The sequence below is a fragment of the Lytechinus pictus genome, chromosome 16, assembly GCF_037042905.1.
Source record: "Lytechinus pictus isolate F3 Inbred chromosome 16, Lp3.0, whole genome shotgun sequence".
In the NCBI taxonomy this organism is placed as follows: Eukaryota; Metazoa; Echinodermata; class Echinoidea; order Temnopleuroida; family Toxopneustidae; genus Lytechinus; species Lytechinus pictus.
Window position 1 is genome coordinate 2,020,466 of NC_087260.1, and position 14,788 is coordinate 2,035,253.

At 36.7% G+C, this 14,788-nt stretch overlaps 2 long non-coding RNA genes across 2 annotated transcripts; both read left to right on the plus strand.

Moving 5' to 3' along the window:
* The first annotated feature begins 3,159 nt into the window (after window positions 1-3,159).
* On the plus strand, window positions 3,160-8,864 carry LOC135157049 (uncharacterized). Its single transcript, XR_010296131.1, has 3 exons — window positions 3,160-3,280; window positions 6,470-6,600; window positions 7,395-8,864. It is a non-coding gene; the product is annotated as an uncharacterized LOC135157049 (long non-coding RNA).
* A 4,014-nt stretch (window positions 8,865-12,878) lies between these two features.
* Window positions 12,879-14,545, plus strand: LOC135157053 (uncharacterized). The gene is made up of 3 exons (XR_010296133.1): window positions 12,879-13,006; window positions 13,456-13,925; window positions 14,045-14,545. It is a non-coding gene; the product is annotated as an uncharacterized LOC135157053 (long non-coding RNA).
* The last annotated feature ends 243 nt before the right edge of the window (window positions 14,546-14,788 follow it).

Genomic DNA, 14,788 nt, shown 5'->3' on the forward strand with positions numbered 1-14,788 from the left:
CACCTTACACACCATAAGCAATAGATTATTGAGAGCACCATGCTTTGTTGATTGATTGATTGATTGATATTGATTGTTTGATTGATTGATTGATTGGTTGGTTGATTGATTGATTGATTGATTGATTGATTTGTTGATTGATTGATTAGTTGGTTGATTGATTGATTGATTGATTGATATTGATTGATTGATTGATTTATTTTTTGATTGATTGATTAGTTGGTTGATTGATTGATTGATTGATTGATTGATTGGTTGATTAGTTGGTTGGTTGGTTGGTTGGTTGTTTGATTGATTTATTGATTGATATTGATTGATTGATTGATTGATTGATTGATTGATTGATTGATTGATTGATTGATTGATTGATTGATTGATTGATTGACTGATTGAATTTGTATTATTTCTTCTTCATCTAAAAATAATTATAATATAATGCGAAATATAATATGAAATGAAATGAGGACATTATGGAAAGCCTGGCTTGTTATACCAAACAGAGTACAGAAATCAATTTTGTTCAGTTGTTAATCGTAAGACAAACAATCGGTGAAGCTAGCAAACAAATTCCAAATTGAATTGTGATGTTCATTTAATAAGAAGTAAAATATTTTTTTCCTCATAGAAAGTGAATTATATGTGTAAGATGCAGAGACTAGGGGGTGAAAATTTAGGAGAGTAAAGACAAATAAAACGAGATTGCAGAAGGAGGAGGTTCGTGCATGAGAAAAAGGTGGCAAAGAGAAGAGAAATTGGAGTATTTGTGTTTGCAATGTAGATATAGAGAATATAGAGATATTTCTCATGGGGTGTGAGGTAAGTAGAAGAGAATGAGAAAGGTAGATAGAAGACGAATGAAAGAGGGAGAGAGAGAAAGAAAGAATAACAAAAACAAGTACTAGAGAAAGCCAGAAGATGAGGACATTGCGTGAAAAGCAGACAAGGGATGATAAATAGGAGAGGAGTGAGAGATAGGCAGAGAGACACTAAGAGAGAGAGAGAAAATAAAAGAAAAACAGGCATACAAAAAGGAAATAAAAATAGCAGAGAAGGAAATGGATTGAAAGAGATAGATGTCGGATTAATTTAGCAGTGTCGAGAAAAATGCTGAATTTACAAATTGGAGAGAGCAAAAAGGAATGGAAGGGAATATCAACATCAAAAAATATAATCCGGTTTACTATAAAAGCTGATCCATAATAATCTCATTCTGATATTTGTTGTATTTAATGTGTCAAAGTGTGAAATACTGCTGTTTAATTAAAAAAAAACATTTTTTTTTAACTCTTAACATGCCACGTTGATTTGTTTAAAAAAAGATTTTTTTTTCACCTTTGAAACCCATAAACTCTGTTCTTTGAGCAAAACAAAAATTCATCCATTTACAGCCCGATCTTGTTAAAAGTGAAAGGTTTACAACTTACGATATTCAAGGGCTCAATATTGGTATTGTATAATGTAGTAATTGGGCTTCAAGATATAATGAAGGAATGCCGCGAATAAGGAGAGGTGATGGAAAGTTAAATCAAGATATTTGACAAATAATCATATGCCTGTATACTTCCTAATTCTAATTATGTTATTAAAATACACTCAAATAAGTGAAATCTGTGTTTGATCACTAAAGAATACTGCTTGCCAACTAATTCTACATCATGTCGCATTATAAATCACAATCATTAGCTGCTGGCACACGCCGATTCGGAAGTAAGGGACCACAACCACATAACGTATTCGACTTCACTACGCCGAAGTTTCGGCGCGAATATTTACCAATTCCCGCTCGCATTGCAAACATATGACATGCATTGATTAGGCTTCAGCTAACTTACGTCTCCGCCTGCACTAGCGGCCCGAAGACTTAGACACTGTCCCGCTAACGCGGTAGACAAGATTGCCGGATCAACGAACTCTCGGTAAAGATTGCATATAACACCCACATATAATAATGTTTGGAAATTTGACTGAGACATATTTAGTCCTCGGAATGGGACACACATATCTGACAACTATTGAGCTGCAGCTGTAACTACACGAATTATCTATGTGTTTAAATGTGAGATGGTATTACAATTTACTATGGAAACGACGAGAGCTGATTATCAGTATATGCTTTTATTGAATATAAAGATAAAAATGTTCATTGGCTGTAAAGAACCCAAAATGAATGTTAAAAAACTTGCAATATTATAGATAAAGATGCAATGAAACATAGACTGGGTGTTTATATAAATACATATATATATATATATATATAAATATATATATAAAAATATATATATAAATATATATATATATATATATATATATATATATATATATATATATATATATATATATATACACATTGACGATTGAAAAAATGACAACTACAAAATAAAACAAATCGAAATGGCTGGCTAAAACTTCGAAGAAAAATTGAAAGATAGACAAGGATTTGGCTACGACACAGATATTGCACAAATAGCTAATTAGTTCAGTGCAAACTCTAAAAAAAGGTTGACCCTATATTGGTAAAAATCGGAGCATGCATGTTGGTTGGGTAAAAAGAAATAATTTGGAAATTTTACTCAATGTTCCGTTGAAATTTACCCTTTAGACATGCATTTTGCGCAATATGGGGTAATAAAAAATGCCCACCAAACATGCATGTTCCCTTGCTACCCGATATTGGGTAAAATTTTACTCAGTATTCTTAGAGTTCAATTCAGGTAATGGTAAACTCTTGGATGAATCTTTTGGGCGTTTAAAACAAATATTATCTCCATTTAATGGCTCATTCCCATTCTTGAGAACAGCACTCGACACTTAAGCATCTGTGTGTTATCCAGGATACCAGTTACATTTAGGATGCATTTTGATTGAAGTCACGTGACCAGTACATCACAAGTTGGGAATAGGTAATGAGAAGTATGTTTGAAAATATATACAATAGATCAATCAGAATCGTAATAATTGCTTTCATTCTTCAATTTATTAGACGCTTTAGGGTAATTAGGAATCTGTTTAAATGAATGAAATTTTTCTTTCTCTGTAAAAACTTCAACAATTATTTCCTCCTGATTTTTCCCAACACACCCCGAGAGTAATAGAATCGTCCTAATCCATTTATTAGCTGATACCTGGTACTTATAAAGACACATATGTGTAGATGGTTTCACTTCGAAGCCAAGGGATACATTGCATTGATCGGAATTAGATTGTTTGGATTACTTGGAACATTGGCGCTATGGGGGACAAACCACCGCCTGGTCCTACGACCAACGAGCCACCACGGCATGTAAATATTGTGTGGATAATCATACTCTTTCCGTGTGCTTAAATTTTTTTTGGATTGATTTTTGTAATTGATTTTTGTTTAATTAATCACGATTTCTTCGTATGTTTGTAACTGGTCATGGTTAATGGTGTACAAATCCAAATAGACTACACAGTATTTCTATACTACAACAAAAAATATATATTTTAATAATAAATGGCCATTTTCCTAATTAAAATTAAATAAATAAAGATTATTACTGCTCAACATAACTATTTGTGGAAGAGAATTAATGAGATAAATCGTATATATTCATGTAATCATTGAAAGGTGTAAATTATATACACGAATGCAACACTTTTTTTAATCAAAATACACAGAAGAATGATACGATTATTAAGAGCTCAAAAAATAAGCTTGCATCAATAAATGAAAAAAAAACTACATGATGTACTTCCTTTCCTAATCCAGATATTAATGGCTTCAATCGTATTATTATGAAAAAAATTGCAGGAATTGCTACCGGTTCATAGGTAAATTAAGATACATAAATACAATCCATCGTTTTACACTTACCCACACCCTGAGACACATCCTAACACAACACCCACCCAACTTACCGACACCCTAAAACACATCCTCACACAACACACACACAACTTACCCACACCCTGAAACACATCCTCACACAACATACACACAACTTACCCACACCCTGAAACACATCCTCACACAACACCCACACAACTTACCCACACCCTAAAACACATCCTCACACAACACACCCACACAACTTACCCACACCCTAAAACACATCCTCACACAACACCCACACAACTTACCCACACCCTGAAATACATCCTCATCCAACACACACACACAACTAACCCACACCCTAAAACACATCCTCACACAACACACACACAACTTACCCACACCCTGAAACACATCCTCACACAACAACCACACACAACTAACCCACACCCTAAAACACATCCTCACACAACACCCACACAACTTACCCACACCCTGAAACACATCCTCACACAACACACACACAACTTACCCACACCCTGAGACACATCCTCACACAACTTACCCACACCCTAAAACACATCCTCACACAACACACACACAACTTACCCACACCCTGAAACACATCCTCACACAACAACCACACACAACTAACCCACACCCTGAAACACATCCTCACACAACACCCACACAACTTACCCACACCCTAAAACACATCCTCACACAACACACCCACACAACTTACCCACACCCTGAAACACATCCTCACACAACACACCCACACAACTTACCCACACCCTTAAACACATCCTCACACAACACCCACACAACTTACCCACACCCTGAAATACATCCTCACCCAACACACACACACAACTAACCCACACCCTAAAACACATCCTCACACAACACACACACAACTTACCCACACCCTGAAACACATCCTCACACAACAACCACACACAACTAACCCACACCCTAAAACACATCCTCACACAACACCCACACAACTTACCCACACCCTAAAACACATCCTCACACAACACACACACAACTTACCCACACCCTGAGACACATCCTCACACAACTTACCCACACCCTAAAACACATCCTCACACAACACACACACAACTTACCCACACCCTGAAACACATCCTCACACAACAACCACACACAACTAACCCACACCCTGAAACACATCCTCACACAACACCCACACAACTTACCCACACCCTAAAACACATCCTCACACAACACACCCACACAACTTACCCACACCCTGAAACACATCCTCACACAACACACCCACACAACTTACCCACACCCTTAAACACATCCTCACACAACACCCACACAACTTACCCACACCCTGAAATACATCCTCACCCAACACACACACACAACTAACCCACACCCTAAAACACATCCTCACACAACACACACACAACTTACCCACACCCTGAAACACATCCTCACACAACAACCACACACAACTAACCCACACCCTAAAACACATCCTCACACAACACCCACACAACTTACCCACACCCTAAAACACATCCTCACACAACACACACACAACTTACCCACACCCTGAGACACATCCTCACACAACTTACCCACACCCTAAAACACATCCTCACACAACACACCCACACAACTTACCCACACCCTGAAACACATCCTCACACAACACACCCACACAACTTACCCACACCCTAAAACACATCCTCACACAACACCCACACAACTTACCCACACCCTGAAATACATCCTCACCCAACACACACACACAACTAACCCACACCCTAAAACACATCCTCACACAACACACACACAACTTACCCACACCCTGAAACACATCCTCACACAACAACCACACACAACTAACCCACACCCTAAAACACATCCTCACACAACACCCACACAACTTACCCACACCCTAAAACACATCCTCACACAACACACCCACACAACTTACCCACACCCTAAAACACATCCTCACACAACACCCACACAACTTACCCACACCCTGAAACACATCCTCACACAACACCCACACAACTTACCCACACCCTAAAACACATCCTCACACAACACACCCACACAACTTACCCACACCCTAAAACACATCCTCACACAACACCCACACAACTTACCCACACCCTGAAATACATCCTCACCCAACACACACACACAACTAACCCACACCCTAAAACACATCCTCACACAACACACACACAACTTACCCACACCCTGAAACACATCCTCACACAACAACCACACACAACTAACCCACACCCTAAAACACATCCTCACACAACACCCACACAACTTACCCACACCCTGAAACACATCCTCACACAACACACACACAACTTACCCACACCCTGAGACACATCCTCACACAACCACACACAACTAACCCACACCCTAAAACACATCCTCACACAACACACACACAACTTACCCACACCCTGAGACACATCCTCACACAACACACACACACAACACCCACACACACATTTCCAACATCTACACATGCGCCAACCCCGCAAACACACAAGCACACAACCAAACACATGTACTCTCCAATTACATATCTTTCACACACGCACATTTTTAGTAATTATTATTATTTTCACCTTTGTTTTCATAATTCTATCATGTTTTTAGGGTGGATCCAGATTCACTCTGATACCCGCAAGAGGAATGGTAATGCATGTCTTAATCCCATGGTTCTTTGGAATGGTTTCTTTCTACATCTACGAGACATTCTGGCGCAAATAGGATCACCCACAAAAAAAGTAATTCAAAGGTTTTATATTCCGTGTATGTCTAAAGGACTTTGGTCTTTTCTTTGATAATCTAATACGAATGGAACTAGACCCATGTTGTATCTATGGCTTAATGAGCTCCCCACCCCCCCCCCCCTCCCCAACCCCAAACAAAAATAATGATAATAATAAAATGATGTGGTGCAACGATGCCTGCGCGCTTGGCAATTTTTTTTTTATTCCCAAGCGGACGAAGCGAAGGAGCCAAAGTGTGATTTTATAAAAATAATAAAAATAATTTATGAAAGATTCGACATGACATTCAGAAAATGACATCACGGCGCACCCCCCCCCCCACCTCCTCCTCCTCCCAAGAACCAATTATTTCAAATTTACATAGGCCTGTTCCATCACATCGCGTACGGTCGGGCAATCTTCGAGAAAAGAGCTTCCTGAAACGTCGAAACGTAGGGTCAGGTTTACTCGACCATTTGGGATAATGACCCCCTAAATTCCTGAACGGTCGGGTCCAATTTACCCGATGTTAAATGAATATCAAAGCAATCTATTAAAATAATCAGTTATAAATTACATTAGTCAGTTATAAAAGTAAACTATATAAATCAAGGTTTGTATGACGCCATAGCTTACCTATTCGGTTTACTGTCCTTTCGCCAAAGTCACATCGGTGAAACCCAGAACAGAATCCCGACCGACCAATCTGTACCATTCCATCGCTTGTATTAGAGTTGGTGTCGCTGAATAGTTTAATTACAAGCTATGTAAATATCTTTCTTTTGGTTTTCTATTCATTCCATTCTTAGGAAAACTTGGACGACGTTAAATGACCCATCTTCAATGCAGGAATGTATAATCGTCACGTAGACGCTATTTTATAGATAAGTATTGTAATCGGTAGCTGCTTTGGTATCCATTTTGTTTAATATCACTTATCTTATTTCAAACGTATGTTTCACATTTGTTTAAAGTTAACGAATCTGCCAAACCTTGTATTTCATTCTGTAACATTTAGAATCATACTTTATTGTATACATACATTTGTAATTTTACGTTTGCTCTCTTTGTATATATATGTAAATCTATTTTGTATTTTTAAGGGCCCCAACGAAAACTAGAGTTTGTGCTGATTGGGCTTTTTTTTTAATATGTGAAATAAATAATAAATAAATGATAACCCTAATGTTGGATTTATACAAAGAAATATATATTGTAATAAATTGACTTGGTAAAATCTATTGCGCAACCGGTCATTTAATAACGCTAGAGAAAAATAATATGCTCTTTTAGTGGCTTGGATTACTACACAATCTTTTCGGTTATCCCGCGGGCTTTTGAGAACTGTTCCAAATGTACCCAGTCCGTGTAATTTTTTAACATTGCCTTTGGTGAATATTTATGTAATAATTATAAATAATTATGTAATAATTATGTAATAATACAGGTACTATAATGCTCGTTTTATCAACCCATCGTTGTATGTAAAAAAAAAATAATAATAAGACAGCTCTAATTATAATGCTATTTTCAAGAGTTTTTCTCATGACTAACTCGCTTTGTTTAGGAATGGTAGATTTAGGTGTTGTAAGTACACTGAAAAAATGTGTGAACCCTACATATTTCGGGTGTCTTTGATATAGTGTAAACACGAGAAGCTTTAAGACAACACATTCTGGTTTGACGCAAATACAAGATAGAAACTGAAATAATGCCAGATTTATTGTAAACTAGTAATACATTCAATCTGCGTTGATAATTATAAATTATCCATGTAGATTCTGGACTGATGTTGAATTAACATCCTGGTCTTGCAGTTTGCAAATTATTGATGCCGTATTTACTTAAGAATTTGGTCTTATAGACACTTTTAATGATGTAAATGAGAGGGGTGAACTTTTGTTGTTGAAGACATGATGAGCTTATATAAAAAAAAAACTCCTAAGTGTAAAATGATAATTTTGAGTGGTATAATACATAAGTAACAACTTTTAAATAGATTTAGTTATTATGGTTATTATTGCATTGAATATTACAAAAGAAATGTAGTATCGTGTACTAGATTGAGTGTAGATTCAACCCCCCCCCCAAAAAAAAAAAAAAAAAAAATGAAGATAAAAAATAAATTTTTAATATCATTAATACAGTTTAAAATAACAATTGGACGCTGGATGCATTCTCAAAGCTTAATATAAGCTTAATGTAAAACAAATTATCATTCTATTAAATCAGAATTATATCCATTGATTACAGAATTAAAGAATTATATTAATTTCTGCATAGAAATAAAAAAGACCTGTACATTATTTTAAGGTTAAATTTTCACCAACAATTTGACATGTGCTTTAGTGATGTGCAAGTTTAAATGATATGTGAGTTTGCGAGGTTGCTGCGAGTGTGAGAAGAGAGGGTGTGTGTGTGCATAAGAGAAAGAGAGAGCGTGTGTGAGTGTGTGCTGGTGGTGGTATTATTTGGGTTTGGATATGTGCGGCCTGAAGTGGGGTCCATTGTCGAGGAGTGAGAGGGTTAGAGATGGTGGGAGAGGGTGGTAATGAGCGTGTGGGTGAGGGTTTCCATCGTTCTTATTAGACGAAAGCATGAAAGACATGCGCTCATCTGGAGTGCGTGTCTTTGTGTGCATGTATGTGCAAGAGGTGACGATCAATGTATGTGAAAATGTTTTGTGAGTATGCGTAATTGTGTGCATGTGTGGGTGTGGAGATGTGCGTGAGGGTGTGGGTGTGTATGAGCGTGATATGTGTGCGTATGTGGGTGCGAGCGTGTTCATATGAAAAGTTTGCAGTGCAATAGAGACTCACAGGAGACTCAAAAGGGAAGAATGGGTCTGTGTGGGGTTGGCTGTCGAGTTAGGTGTGGGTGGGTGTTTGTGTTCAAGGGTGTTGGGATTTACAGGGTCTGTGTGGGTGTAGATTTATATGCATGAGGAGTGAGCCTGCATTGGAAGAGTTTGTTTTGGAGCCGAGTGAATATGTGCTTCTCCATATTGTTCGGAAGTTTGATGGAAGAAAGATGGGGGAGAAGCTTGAGCTTAAAGGTCATCGAGCTTACTTCACATTTTGTCTTTTTAACGATTAAAATGCATCCTGCATGTTGGCCATTGTTTAAACTCAACACTTTACCGAAATCGCAGATCTTAAGCAGACAATGGCCTAATTCGTGAAGTATCCATCAGACCTTTCTTAAAAAAAAGAATATTGTTTGAAAATCAATTGGTCACGGTGGCGATTGCACGATTGCCAAATGCCAAACGCCGCTAAAACGCCAAAGTCAAGAGGTTTTGACCTAAAATCGGTCGGTGTTTGACAGGAAATTACAATGTCATTGCGCAATCATCGCAACAACCATTCAGACATACTGTACTTCTAAAAATATTCCTGTTGGTTCGTAAGTTCAAATTGCAAATCTGTCTGTCTAGACAGTGAGCTGTGACTATGGTCCTGTATGTGACCGGGCAGACTTTGTGGTAAATGAGAATGAGATTTTCTGCCGATGGTCTTTTTCAAATCGTTTTAGAAATACAGTATCTGTCCGGACAATTGCCTGACGAGGTAATCAAATCCGCGAGAGAAAAATGAGCAGGTGCCGTCAAAAATGTTAACTCGTAGACCAATATTTAGCAGTGACTGAATGATTACCTACAAAACAACATTAACATGGGGGGGGGGGGCTCGTCACCCTGCTTTAGAACATGAGTATTGGGGAGGGGTTGGCATTTAAAGTTGTCGTTGACTTGAATGTTGACGAATATGATATCGATTTATGTTTGAATCTGTCTTTCAAACCAACGAACAAGAAGAAGAGTAAGTTGCATTTCTGCTAGATAAGGTCAATATCATCGCATTTTTAAAATCTTTGTGGCGGCAATAAGATCTTTCCCATCCTGCAATAAAACAAAATGGCCTTGCCATAAAAATGTAAAAGTAGTTCCTTATAATGAAATAGTTTTTTCTCAAAATGTCGCAGGATAGTGATCTCAAACAAATCATGGCATACAATAAATGTTTTAAAGGCTGAGTTTCGAAAAAAGAGCAAAAGATTGTTTAGAAACAGAATTTTCAATTTAGAAAAAGAAATTAAATAGGTGAGTACATATATCTGTATGTAAGTTAAAAAAGGAGCTTAGTAATATACTAAGGTCTAACAATATTCTCTTCACTCTCTACTGACAAGGAATTCTAAATTGAAATATTTTTTTATATAAACAATCAAACAGTGCGAGATGAAAAAGAGTTTTTCATCGTTATCTGGTTAACTTTAAGTAGTCATTAGAGGGTAATTCATCGTAGCTGCTAAGTAAAAAACCAGATGGGACTTTCACAAACTCAATAAACTGAAATTCGTCGATGTCTGTGGGAAATGCGCAATATGTATGGTCTTTCACAACAGCAAGGAGAGTGGGTTTTTTTTAAGCTCTCTGGGTGATGTAACTCTGAAAGTATTCATCCAATCCTCACACGACACGTTCATGAAGATCTCCAATCAATCCTAGACAAAGCAACACTTCGAATTTTCATAAATATGAAACATTTATAAAATACATAGGCAACTTTAGAAACCCAACAAACTTTATAGAAACTCGGAGGAGTGATCATCAAATTTACGTAAATACCAACGACCAACTGTTTGGACTGTGTTTCTTTTTCGCAGCCTATAATTTGAAAAGCTGAACAGAAAAAAAAAATTGGTTTTCATAAAGATAAAAGATCTTCATTTTATAAAGACGTCTAGACCGCCATCTTTTCTTCGAAATGCGGAGGCCTGTATCAGGAGCTAAGGCAAACGAGATGAGGCGACATCGTCATCGAATAAATCGAGGTATTTTACTTTTGATTTTTGACTGTTTTGATTACTTTAGTATTTCAATTGATAAATAAAGAGCAAAGGTTTCTCGGATGCGGTAAGATACAATAGAAAACGTAAATATAGGCGTCGTCTGCTTATGCAAGGATGAATATTGGCGAAGTAACTAACTGCTAGCCTCTAGCCTAGCCTGTCAAGTATAGCCTGTCTGATTGCAGAGAATTTTATCATTTGCATTTTTACCTTATATTATGCATGTGTCTGTGGGTGTGTGCGGGTGTGTGTTTGTGTGTGTTGCGAGGACGCGTGGGTGTGTATCAGCTAGAGAGTTTTGTGTGTGAGGGTGCGTATGTGTGTGCAGGTTTTGATAGGAAAGATGGTGTTTTTTAACAAATCATTATTGTGTAGGAAGGTTGTACCAAAACGCAATAAAGTTCCATCTTCTTTCGTGTGTTTCCCTAGGTATTATGCCTCAGCTGACAATCATTTTGGTGATGATACTAGATTCATGTTCCAGATTTTTACGGAAAATATTTCAGGGAAAAAGACGATGGCACCGTTTCTGAAACCACCTGACATACCGATTGAAATAAAAGTAAGCATATGTAGGCTCATTAGTATATCTAGTGTACGAATTGCAGGCCTTTACCCCACCGTAAAAAATTATAATAATGAAACCACTTTTAGAATGCCTTAAGTCTAAGGACAATTGTATTTTTTTAAGAATTGCAGAAGTGATTTGCTTTCACTTTTTGGGTCATTTATGTTGAGGACATTTCGACATGTAGCTAAAGGTGGGAATTTTCTTTTGTTCTACGAAATCATAAGATATGTTTTTCGTCAACATCATAATAGTTAATACAGCCCGTACCCTTTTCTCATCAATCAAACTTAGTGTCTGTCTTTTATTTCATATGGTGTCTCATCTTCATTGTCATTTTAAGATGATCAACACCAAATACGCACTAGAGAAGAATACCTTATGCTTATTAGAATGCAAACTTTACTTACTTCTCATAGGAATATGATATGAATGCATACTAGTTTCATGCTTGGAATTGTCGACTAATCTGTAATGTATTTTGGGGTCGATTTAAAATATCATTGCCAAATGTATAACTTTGGATCATAACATCTATCATTCACACAAAATTGTCTTGAATCGCAGTCATATACCTTTCTATAATTTTCCACCGTTTGGGCTGCCAAGTGAATATTTTATTTAAGAAATACCAGCCATTGGAAGTGGAAGTAGGCGTATTTGAATTTAAATTTTTTATTCGCTCTTAACCAAGTGCAAAACAGGTTTTATTATATTTCTTCACCCGTCTGCTCCGTCCTGTCTATGCGAGGGAAGTCCGATATTGTGACGTGATTACCCATATTTGACGCACCAATCACTGAACCCCACGATGCGACGTTGGAATATTTTATCTATCGAGTTGACATTTTTTACGATATTCTGTGTCAACTGGCAGACTGCAAACCGAAAGGCGGCATTGAAAGTTTTTTTTTCTGTGTATGTGAGGTTTTTTGTCAAAGAATATTCAACATGGCTCCTGGTGGCCGATGCAACGAACCTCGTCGCCATAAAGACGGCGTAAGTTTATTTTCTCTTTAAGAACACTGCCTACAATAACGAAACGTATAGCATTATTTTATATATCAATTTATGTTATTAGCTGTTCATTATTCCTGCCGTTAGAAAAAGTGGCTGTTTTCAATCTCACATCTGTTTTTAGAAGATATTTTACATCATACTATCTGACCTCAGTTGTTAATCACTGAAATAAACTGCTTTGTAGGACTATACAACACAAATACCGTTCTCTCAAGAAGGTAAGCATTAATAAATATTTATAAGTATTCATATATATAAATAAGGGTTATAACGTCGCATACGGAGGACGGAGCAAACGGTTGACGAAAAAATGTCTTGTACTTTGTTAAGCGCGAATAAACATTTTTTTATATCAAATATTTATCATATCTTAATAAACAATATCATGTCATGATTTCTTTGTATCACAATTCTACCCTATTTTCCAGCTACTGGGGACATGTTGCTGCGTCTTCATAGCGGGGGGTTTCGTAGTCGGAATCATTCTGCTCATCTTGTATTCAACTGGCAGCATCTAATATATTGGGAATAATTGGAATATCAGATCTCCATCATTACAGCGTCACTAGCCAAAGAAATGATGAACATGTGACCAAAAACACTTACCCAAATACGTTATATAGACATCTATTTATGTTATAAGGTAAATCCAGCACTATATCAGAACAGCTACATCCATGTCAGCGACGACTTCCAAAACCATTAAGAAATAATCTACTACTCGAAACAACAAACTAAGATCACTTTTTTCGATATGACTGTTTTTAAATTTAGATTAGAGTTGCGAAAGACAAATCAAGGGCTTAGGATACAAGTCTTATTCTGGCTAGGAGAACGGTTAAGAAAACTTGGAAGACTAAGGATGTTGAGGTCCCCACAACTCATATTTGCCGTTCAAGTAGCATGCAATTGCAATTATGGTATATCGATCAATTTTTCTAATACAATAAGTGTATTGTTCTTGTAATATTTTTTTTCTGGTAAAATATTATGTATCAGATTGAACCTGCATATCAGATGGCTGAAATCCATGGCTGAAATAAATGTTTTAAAATCTCTTTGACGTTGACTACCGGAACGACTCTATAATAACTTGTAAATGATCATTTAATCTTTGAAAGTGAAGAATTAAATCAATGCTGACTTTCCTCCAAAAAATCATCAGTTATCAGTGAAATTCGATAAATATCCCTTTGAATATCAGCTATGAACTAAACTGCTAATGTTATAGGACATTGCTTGTAAAGGAAAGTGGTAGTAAATAGTGTAAACCCTGACGAATTTGATATACATTTATTTATGAAGAGCAAACATCTCAATGCCAAAAAGTAAAGATATCTTTTTAAATGTGAACACTGTATTTAAAGTAGTGAAATTGATCGTTTCTATTTCAAACTAACATTCTTAATTACATACAGTCCAGCATTTAGTAGTTGGTATTTATTGAATTTTCCGCCTTATAATTTTAAATTATGTACAATAGCCAAAATGAATGCCCTCCCCTACCCCCAACATATTTCACCCCTCATATTTCATACCCATGAACAGTTTATATACCTGTAAGCTGTGAAGCATAATAGTATTATTAATGTATGTTTTTGTAAGATTCCGTTTGATGTGTTTGTTCCGTGAATATCAGACCAGGAGGTTGAATTAAATTATTACAGTCCCCTTGTAGATTTGTTTCTTTTAATGAATATAATGTTTCGCTTTTTCCATAACCTATATAAATGCGAAGAAAAACTGAACCGAGTGCAAAGC